Source organism: Cynocephalus volans, chromosome 5 (genome assembly GCF_027409185.1).
Source record: "Cynocephalus volans isolate mCynVol1 chromosome 5, mCynVol1.pri, whole genome shotgun sequence".
Lineage (NCBI taxonomy): Eukaryota > Metazoa > Chordata > Mammalia > Dermoptera > Cynocephalidae > Cynocephalus > Cynocephalus volans.
The window spans coordinates 125,979,103-125,989,437 of record NC_084464.1 but is presented as its reverse complement, the minus strand read 5'-3'; the positions used below and the strand labels follow the sequence as shown (position 1 = coordinate 125,989,437).

At 33.8% G+C, this 10,335-nt stretch overlaps 1 non-coding gene across 1 annotated transcript; it reads left to right on the top strand.

The window, feature by feature from the left end:
• The first annotated feature begins 535 nt into the window (after positions 1–535).
• On the top strand, positions 536–609 carry TRNAF-GAA (transfer RNA phenylalanine (anticodon GAA)). The gene has a single exon. It is a non-coding gene; the product is annotated as a tRNA-Phe (tRNA).
• Positions 610–10,335: the final 9,726 nt, after the last annotated feature.

Genomic DNA, 10,335 nt, shown 5'->3' with positions numbered 1-10,335 from the left:
AAAACTCAGAGGTTTGAATGACCACAGGACAGAAGTTAGGGCAACCTCAGAAAGTAGAGAAAGTAGAGGGGTATGAAGAGAGTACCAGAAGAGTAAGCCATAAATACTATGTATTAATTCTGCTGAAATCCCTGGCTTACCAAGAAACACACATGCCTGGGGCAGACTGCAAGCAGCCAGACAATGATAAAATAGTTAAACTGAGATTCAAGCTGCTACAAAGAGACAGCATTTATAGTTGGAATTCAGCCAAGTTAATTGCTTGTGAAAGCAAAAGTTATCAACAATTTCGAGAAGTATAAAGAACTGGGAGTTTCTTCAACACATTATTTCCAGTGTCCAGGATATAATTCAAAATTACTTGACATAAACAACAAGGAAAATGTTATCCATTTTCAGAAGATAAAACAATCGACCAGCCAGCCACAAGATAACCCAGATGTTGGAATCAGCAGACAAGAACTTTAAAGCACATATTATAATTATGCTCATGAGGTAAAGGAAAATCTTCTCTTAGTGAATAAAAAACTCAGCTGGCTGGTTAGCTCAGTTGGTTAGAGCATGGTGCTGAAAACACCAAGGTCCAGAGTTTGATCCCTGTACTGGCCAGCCACCAAAAGAAAAAAAAAAAAGAAAACAGCAAAAGTACAGATACAATAAAACAGAATCAAATCAAAATTTCTAGTGGAAAAATACAATTTTTGAAATTTGAAAATTCATTGAATGAGCATAACAGCAGAATAGAGACTACAGAGGAAAGAGTCAGTAAAACTTGAGGATAGATAAATACAAATTATTTAATCTGAAAAGTATTTTTAAAAAACACCAAAAGCCTCAGATACTTGTGGGACAGTAGCAAAATATCTGATATGCAAGTAACTGAAGTTTCAGAAGGGGAGAAGAGAGCTTATGGCATAAAAAATATTTAAAGAAATAATATACAAAATTTTTTCGAATTTAGTAGTCAAGAATTTCAGCAATCCTCAAGCAGGACAAATATAAAGAAAAGCCAACCCCTACTCTTCATAGACAAATTTCTGAAAACCAAATATAAGATAACATTTTAAAAGCAATCAGAGAAAAAAAATGACACATAGCATACAGGAGAACACTGCTTCAAATGATTTCTGAGTCATTATCTGAAACTATGGAGGCCAAAAGATACTGTAACAACACCTTTGAAATGTTAAAACAACAACAGCACAAAACTGTCAACTTAGAATTATATGGCCAATAAAAAATATCCTTCAAGAACAAAGGTGAAATGAAGACATTCCAGATAAAAGAAAGCTAAGAGAAATGACCACCGACAAACCTAACTGTACTATAAGTAGTGCTAAAGAAAGTTCTTCAGGCTGAAGAAAAACAATACCAGAAAAAAAATTCTCATCCTAATGAAGAAATTGAAAGAATCATAAGTGTTATATATTACATATTTTAAGTATAAAATATTTTTTCTTTGTAATTTCTTTAAACTACATATGAGTGCTTAAAGCAAAAATTATAACATTGCTTTCTGGGAAATCTCTTTTATTCTGATATTTTTAGCTTTTAAAATGTCCTATCTTATGAGGGAAGATGTCCACCCACGCCATTTCTATTCAACATTATATGGGAAGTCCTACCCAGTGTAATGAGGGAGAAAAGTGATATTACAGGAAAGAAAAAAATTACTCTACCTTATCTTCACAGATGACATAATTGTTTACAAAGAAAATACTACAAAATCTACAAAAAAAAATTTTAGAAGTAATGAGTATTTAGCAATTTCATGGGATACAAAGTTAATATCCAAAAATCTATTGTACTTCTATACAGACAGTACCTTACGATGGTTTGACTTATGGTTTTTCAACTTTGTGATGTTGTGAAAGCAATTCAGTAGAAACCGTACTTTGAGTACCCTTACAACCATTCTGTGTTTCACTTTCAGAACAGTATTCAATAAATTACGTGAGATATTCAACACTTTATTATAAAATAGGAGTTGTGTTAGATGATTTTGCCAAATTGTATGCTAATGCAAGTGTACTGAGGCTGTTTAAGGGTAGGCTAGGCTAAGTTCGGTACTTTAGGTCTGAGCTTTTTTGGCTTATGATATTTTCAACTTGTAATGGGTTTATTGAGACATAGCCCGCTGTAAGTTGAGGGTGATCTGTATTTGCAGCAAACAATTAGAAAATACAATTGATAGCCATATTATGATTATGTCAAAAACACGAAATACATGGCAGTACATTTAACAAAAAATGTCAAACACTGCTCCATTAAAAATGAAAATGTTCACCTCAGAAGAATGGAAAGATGGCAAGTGAACAACCTAACACTTCACCTTAAAGATTTAGAAAAATAAGAACAATCCAAACCTAAAGTAAGCAGACGGAAAGAAATCATTAAGATCAGAGCAGAACTGAATGAAATTGAAACCCAAAAAACAATACAAAAGATCAATGAATCAAAAAGTTGGTTTTTTGAAAAGATAAATAAAATTGACAAACCATTAGCATGGCTAACAAAAAAAAAGAAGAGAGAAGATTCAAATAACAAAAGTTAGAAATGAAAAAAGTGATATTACAATTGATTCATCTGAAATACAAGGAATCATTCAAGACTACTATAAACAACTATACACCAACAAGTTTGAAAATCTGGAGGAAATGGATAAATTTCTGGACACACACAAGCTCCCAAAACTGAGCCATGAAGATGTAGAAAATCTGAACAGACCAATAACAATAAAGGAGATTGAAGCTGTTATCAGAAGGCTCCCAACAAGGAAAAGTCCAGGACCAGATAGATTCACAGCAGAATTTTACCAAACGTTCAAAGAGGAATTGACACCGATTCTTTACAAACTATTCCAAAAGATTGAAACGGACGCAAATCTCCCAAACTCATTCTATGAAGCAAATATCATCCTGATACCAAAACCAGGTAAAGATATAACCAAAAAAGAAAACTACAGGCTGATATCCTTGATGAATATAGATGCAAAAATCCTCACTAAAATACTAGCAAACAGAATACAGCAACACATACGTAAAATTATTCACCACGAACAAGTGGGATTCATCCCAGGGATGCAAGGTTGGTTCAACATATGCAAATCAATAAATGTGATACACCATATTAATAAACTCAAACACAAGGACCATATGATCATCTCTATAGATGCTGCAAAAGCATTTGATAATATTCAGCACTCATTCATGACAAAGACCCTCTATAAGTTAGGTATAGAGGGAAAGTATCTCAACATCATTAAAGCCATATATGCCAAACCCACTGCCAATATCATCCTGAATGGGGAAAAGCTGAAAGCTTTTCCTTTAAGAACAGGAACTAGACAAGGATGCCCACTCTCACCACTCCTATTCAACATAGTGTTGGAAGTACTAGCCAGAGCAATCAGAGAAGAGAAGGAAATAAAGGGCATCCAGATTGGAAAAGATGAAGTCAAACTGTCCCTGTTTGCAGATGACATGATCCTATATATCGAACAGCCTAAAGCCTCTACAAAAAAACTCTTGGAGGTGATAAATGATTTCAGCACAGTAGCAGGATACAAAATCAACACACAAAAATCAGTAGCATTTCTATTCTCCAATAGTGAACATGCAGAAAGAGAAATCAAGAAAGCCTGTCCATTTACAATAGCCACCAAAAAATAAAATACTTAAGAATTGAGTTAACCAAGGATATGAAAAATCTCTATAATGAGAACTACAAACCACTGCTGAGAGAAATTAGAGAGGATACAAGAAGATGGAAAGATATCCCATGCTCTTGGATTGGAAGAATCAACATAGTGAAAATGTCCATACTACCCAAAGTGATATACAAATTCAATGCAATCCCCATCAAAATTCCAAAGACATTTTTCTCAGAAATGGAAAGAACTATTCAGACATTTATATGGAATAACAAAAGACCATGCATAGCCAAAGCAATGCTGAGCAAAAAAAATAAAGCTGGAGGCATAACACTACCTGACTTTAAACTATACTACAAAGCTATAATAACCAAAACAGTATGGTACTGGCATAAAAACAGACACACTGATAAATGGAATAGAATAGAGAATCCAGAAATCAACCCACACACCTACAGCCATCTGATCTTTGACAAAGGCACCGAGCCTATACACTGGGGAAGAGACTGCCTCTTTAGAAAATGGTGCTGGGAGAACTGGGGGGAGAGAAAGGAGGGAGGGGGGTTTCGGTCATGGGCCACAATAATCAACCACATTGTATATCGACAAAATAAAATTAAGAAAAAAAAAAGAAAGAAAATATTGCTGAGGGAAATTAAAGAGCTAAACAATGAAAAAAGATACCATGTTCATAGCTTGGAAGACTTATTACTATTAATATATCAATTCTCCCCAGTAGATCTATAGATTTAACAATCTCAATCATAACCCCAAGGATTTTTTTTGCTTTTGATAAGAATTGACAAGTTGATTCAAAAATTTATATGAAAATATGAAGGACCTGAATATCCAAAGAAATCTTGGAAAAGAGGTGCAAAGTTGGAGGACACATATTACCTGACTTCGTAATTCACTTATAAATCTACGCTAATCAAGACAGGCTGGTACCAGCATAAGTTTCAACCAATAAAATAAGGGGACAGAATAAATACTCCAGAAATAAACACATGCTTTATACAGTCATTTAATTTTTTGACAAAAGTTCTTAATCAATACAATGAAGAAAAGAATGAATTTTCAATAAACGGCACTGAAATAGCTAAAAACACATATTGAAAAACAAGCAACATGACATGTACACCTTATACCTTACATCATAATTTATGTGAAATGTCTCATAAACCTAAATGTAGAAGACTAAAGCATGGAGATTTTAGGGAAATCAAAGGAGGATATAGGCAAAACGGCATAGGCAAAACTTTTTAGACATATTATGGAAAGTGTAACTATAGAGAAAATTATAAATTATCAATTTATCAAACTTAAAAGCTTCCCATCAAAAGACACACATAAAGCATCAAGATGAAGTCTGAGAGAAAATATTTTAAAAACATACTCCTATATCTGATAATAAAAGATTGGTAACCAGGTTATATAAATAGCTCCTATAACTCAATAATTAAAAAAGTCCAACAATCAAATAAAAAACATGTATAGAATTTGTAAAGAAAACTTCAGAAGAAAAGATAAGTGAATGAACAACATGCACAAGAAAAAGTGTGCACGTCATTAGTCAGGAAAATACAGATTAAAATCTCAAGGGGCTACTTCTATACATCCATCAATGTTACTAGATTGAAAAGACTAATAAAACCAAATTTTGATAAGGAAGTGAAACAAGTAGAATTCTTATACATACTTACTGGTAATGTAACATTGTATGACTAATTTGTAAAGAGGTCCAACAATTGACTGCAAAACTAAACATATACCCACCATAAGACCCAATAATTCTAATCCTAGGTATTTACCCTACAGAAACAAAAACATGCTTACAAAAAATATGAGTGGTCATAACAATTTTATTCATAATAGCCAAGAATTGGAAATATAGGGGATTGTATTTAAAAACCTGTGATATATTTGTGCAACAAATAGCAATAAAAAAATGAACTATTATACACACATTCGCATAGGTGAATTGTAACACCTTACACAAAAGAGTACCTACTATATTATTGTATTTATGAAAAGTACTACAACAGGCCAATCTAAAACTAAGTAGAAAAAACAATCAGAACAATAGTTGCCTTTGGGAGTTCAGGAAGGGATTCCTTGTGAGGAAGCTTCTGAGGGGATGATAATGTCTTGGTATATGGCTGGGTTATACCAATATATACATTTTTCAAAGCTCAGAAATTTTAAAAAAACCTAAACAAATATTGAATTCTAAACATGCATGCTCAAGTACTTGAGAAAAGTGTACAGATGTTAGCAATTTACTTTGGAGTGTGTCAAAAACGTGAGATGAATTAATGAATGGAAAGATGGACGGATGAATAGACATGTGATAAAATAAACATAGTAAAATGTTCATGGTAGAATCTAGGTGGTGAGTGCATGGGTGTTTACTATTCTTTTAAATATTCTCCATGTTTGAAAATTTTCATACTAAAATGTTGAAAAAAATCAAGACTAGGAATTATGTTGCAGGGATGACCAAAAGGTCACCTTTTAAAAGATGTCTGTTGAGTTTACTTAAAGGTATTTAAGGTAGGTAGAAATCCTCTTTACACCTCATGAATCTACATAAGAATTTGGGGTACAATTCATTTCCATATTAATCTATAGAATCTTATAGGTAATTCTAATGGCATACTCTAACATTATGAACACATCCCTTAGAAATATACAAATAAAAGCAAAATAAATCTCCGTGGAAAGGGGAGAAAAGTACAAAGTAGACCTAATTGTCTTACATGGAAGTTAAGATTTAATCCAGAGTGAAAACTTGAGAAGATGGGCTCTGGGAGAAATGTGGCCAAACAGGTTCTCATATGAAGAGAAAACTCAGAGCCCCTGGAAAGCATTGTCCAGTAACAAACATCTTCTTGCTCTTTCAGGCTCTCTGTTGGAATTTAGACTTAGCAGTGTGGAATATATTCTGTTTTAAAATATTAATGTTGTAAATGATTGCAGTTGTACAGCTCGGTAAGACTGCTTTGAAAAGGAATTTTCCAGCCATCACTAAACCATCTTACAATTAGCCTTGAACCAGAAGACGATAAATGATCTCCTAAGTAGATGGCATAGGCCTATGACATGTATCACATGCGTGAGCAATCACAGGATGTACAGCCTTTCTCAGGGAGTATTTTCAGTGAAATATTTAAAAAACTCTAACATTCACTCTGATGCTACTGATTTTACATATATTTTCTTTCTCCAAATATATAATTCCTGATAAAAATTTGAATTGCATTGCATTGCATTTTATTGCTTATCAATAGCACCATGTTCTTAGTTTTAGGAAAAGAAAAGTTTAATGAAATGGAATATTTGTGTTTTTAACTGAACAAAGAGTCTCCCCATTTTTTCTATCTTTTCTGGTTTGATTTAATGTTATTCTTGGGTTACATCAATACTCCACACACTTCCCACTGCTTACCTCTAACACAGCAGTTATTTCACTGTCTTGTAGTTTTTTTTTTTTTATATATCTCTCTTCCCCATCAGACCATAAACTCCTTGAAATTAGGACTATAACTTATATGTCTGATTATCCAAGTTTGTAGCATAGGATCAATCGTATAGTCAGAATGCAATAAATGTTTGTTGTAGAATAAATGAAGAAACTTCGTTAATTGACTCAGATATAACTAGTCTCCTATATAATAAAATGTAACTAAGGGAATTCAGAGTAGAATTATAAAAAAGAAAAACAAAGTAATATCAACTTAATAATTTAAATTTGATCCGAAGACCAAATTTCAAGAGTCCATGTCTAAGGCACCAAATTGCTGAAGACTTTCTCTAGGACACCTTCCTTACTGGTATCAAGGTACCTAGAAAACTGAAGCTTCAATCAAAAGATAGTTTGGGTATATATGAGGTATATATGGACTTTGGAACATATGAACTTCAAAAAGTTCAAGGAAAATGTGTATTATGAGAAAACTATGCATGGGTTTCAAAATTTTTTTGCACCAAAATAAACTCATGCTTACTTGTTATGACGTGTCTGAAGAGGATCTAGGTGGAGGCACAAAGAAGGACGAGACCTCAGTTTGAAAAGAGCCCCTATTAGAGTAACATGAATTCTGCTAAAATTGAAGCAAGAACAAACATGACATTTATGGTGAACTTGGGTGGAAGAATGGTGAAATCACTGATGCTTTATGGGAAGTTTATGGGAACAATGTTCCAAAGAAATCAGCAGTTTACAAATGAATAACTTATTTTAAGAAGGGATGAGACAATGTTGAAGATGAAGCCTGCAGCAGCAGACCGTCCACATCAATTTGCAAGGAAAAAATTAAGTTTGTTTGCAAACAGGACTAATGATTAACAGCAGAAACATTATAGCCAACACTATAGACATCTCAATTGGTTCACCTTACACACAATTCTGACTGAAAAATTATAGTTTAGCAAACTTTCCACTCAACGGGTGCCAAAACTGTTGTGCCCAGATCAGCTGAAAACAAAAGCAGAGCTTTCCATGGAAATTTTATATAAGTGAGATCAAGATTCTGAAACATTTCTTCAAAGAATTGTAACAGGAGATGAAACATAGCTTTACCAGTATGATCCTGTAGATAAAGTGCAATCAAAGCAGTGGCTACCAAGAGGTGGAAGTCCAGTCAAAGCAAAAGCAGACTGGCCAAGAGCAAAGGTCATGGCAACAGTTTTTTGGGGATGCTCAAGGCATTTTGCTCGTTGACTGTTGCAAGGGCCAAATAATGATAACATCTGCTTACTATGAGAGTGTTTGGAGAAAGTTAGCCAAAGTTTAGCAGAAAAATACCCAGGAAACCTTCACTAGAGAGTTCTTCATAAGGATAATGCTCCCGCATCAAATGAGAGCAATTTTACAAGAGTTTCGATGGAAAATTATTAGGACCTTACATTCCTGATTTGGCTCCTTCTGACTTCTTTTCGTTTCCTAATCTTGAAAAATCTTTAAAGGGTGCCCACTTTTCTTCACTTAATAATGTAAACAAATCACACTGATTTGGCTGAATGACTGGTGTCATCGCTTACAAAGTGTCTTGAACTTGATGGAGCTCATTTTGAGAAATAAACTACATTTTTATTTTAATCTTTTAATTTCATCTTTCCACAAACTTCTCGAAGTCCCCTCATATTTAACTTAGCTTCTATTGAAGCATTTCTGGCTTGCAAAGAACATATTTCTCTAGTGACCATCTTCATATCTCTGAGCCTTAAACAACATTGGTTAAACATTAACAGATACTGTTTTTTAATGTGTGCTTTTTTTTTTTTCTGGTTTTCCCATTTCTAATGGCATATCCATTAGATGTGTTTATGTTGTTGAATAAAGTGCTATCAATTTATTGTTATGATGAGCAGTTAGAATAAACATTCAAACCTCTTTTTTCAGCAAAGACACGTGATCTGGCTCTTCTTTATTTTCTAAATTGCATCTCATAATATTCTCTCCTTCCCACACTATGCTCCATACTTATGGGCCTTCTATTCTCCAATACGCCAAGATTATTTCTAACTCAGGGCCTTTACACTTGCTATTTCCTTTGCTTAGAATGCACTTCCCCCACCACCATCTATATATGGCTGTTTCCTTCTCCACATTCAGGTCTTAGCCCAGAAATAACCTCTGTCCCATTTTGCATCATTCTCAATCCTATTACACAGAGTTATTTTGTTTATAGCACTTACTGCTAGATAAAGTTTTATCTATTTATTTATTTTATTCATTAATTTATTGACTTTTCCATTTGAATATAATTTTCATCTGAAGTAAGACCTTGTGCATTTTTTTCACTGCTATAAAACAAGCCACAGTGCTTAGAAGAACACCTGACATATAATAGGCCTCAAAAATTGTTTCATGAATGGCTAATGATAGAAAGCAGTCTTCTCCTCCCATCAAAAATTTGGAATTATTTTTGGAGTCCTGTGAATATTTGTAGCTTACAACTTCATTTACCTTTCAAATTTTATCACCCACTAATCACTTGTATTAATTTTCTGCTCCTTTGCTACTCCATTCATTGTACTCTTGGGTTAATAATAAATTTTAGGGGTTAGGGGCCTTTTCTTATTCTTCTTTGTAATTTCTTCACTACTGTAGCCTCAGTAGTGAATGTGTGTTGATTGTTCAATGATGGTCCATCCAAAGGGAGATGCCCTCTAGGAAGCTGGAAATGTGGAACTACTCGGCAGAAAGGAACAGGGCATTCAGATTGGAAGTTTTTAACATAGGGATAAAGCTGTGGGGCAAAGCTCTCAGGAACAATTGAGTATGGAGGGAAAAGAGCAGAGGATCCTGGCAAGGAACTCTATGAGGTAAAATAGAAGAGGTAAAAGCAAAAACAGGAGAGTATTCATTTGGTGGAGGAGAGAAGGGAGGAAGTAGAATAGAAAGGAGCATAAAATTTTAGGTAGTTAATAGCAGTGGATTTAGATAGAAGAAACAGTTTCACAGAACTGTGGGATGAAAACATGTTTACAAAGTGCTCTGGAAGAGGGTGAATGTTTAGCCATATATTTCACATTTAAAATTCCTTCTTTACTTCCTTAGTAAGCAAAATATTGAATAAATTATTGTGATTTAATGGACTAAGTTGTCTGACCTGATTTTCCAGAAGGAACATCCACACAAATGTATTTCTATTGCCTTAGATTTATTGGTTTCAAAT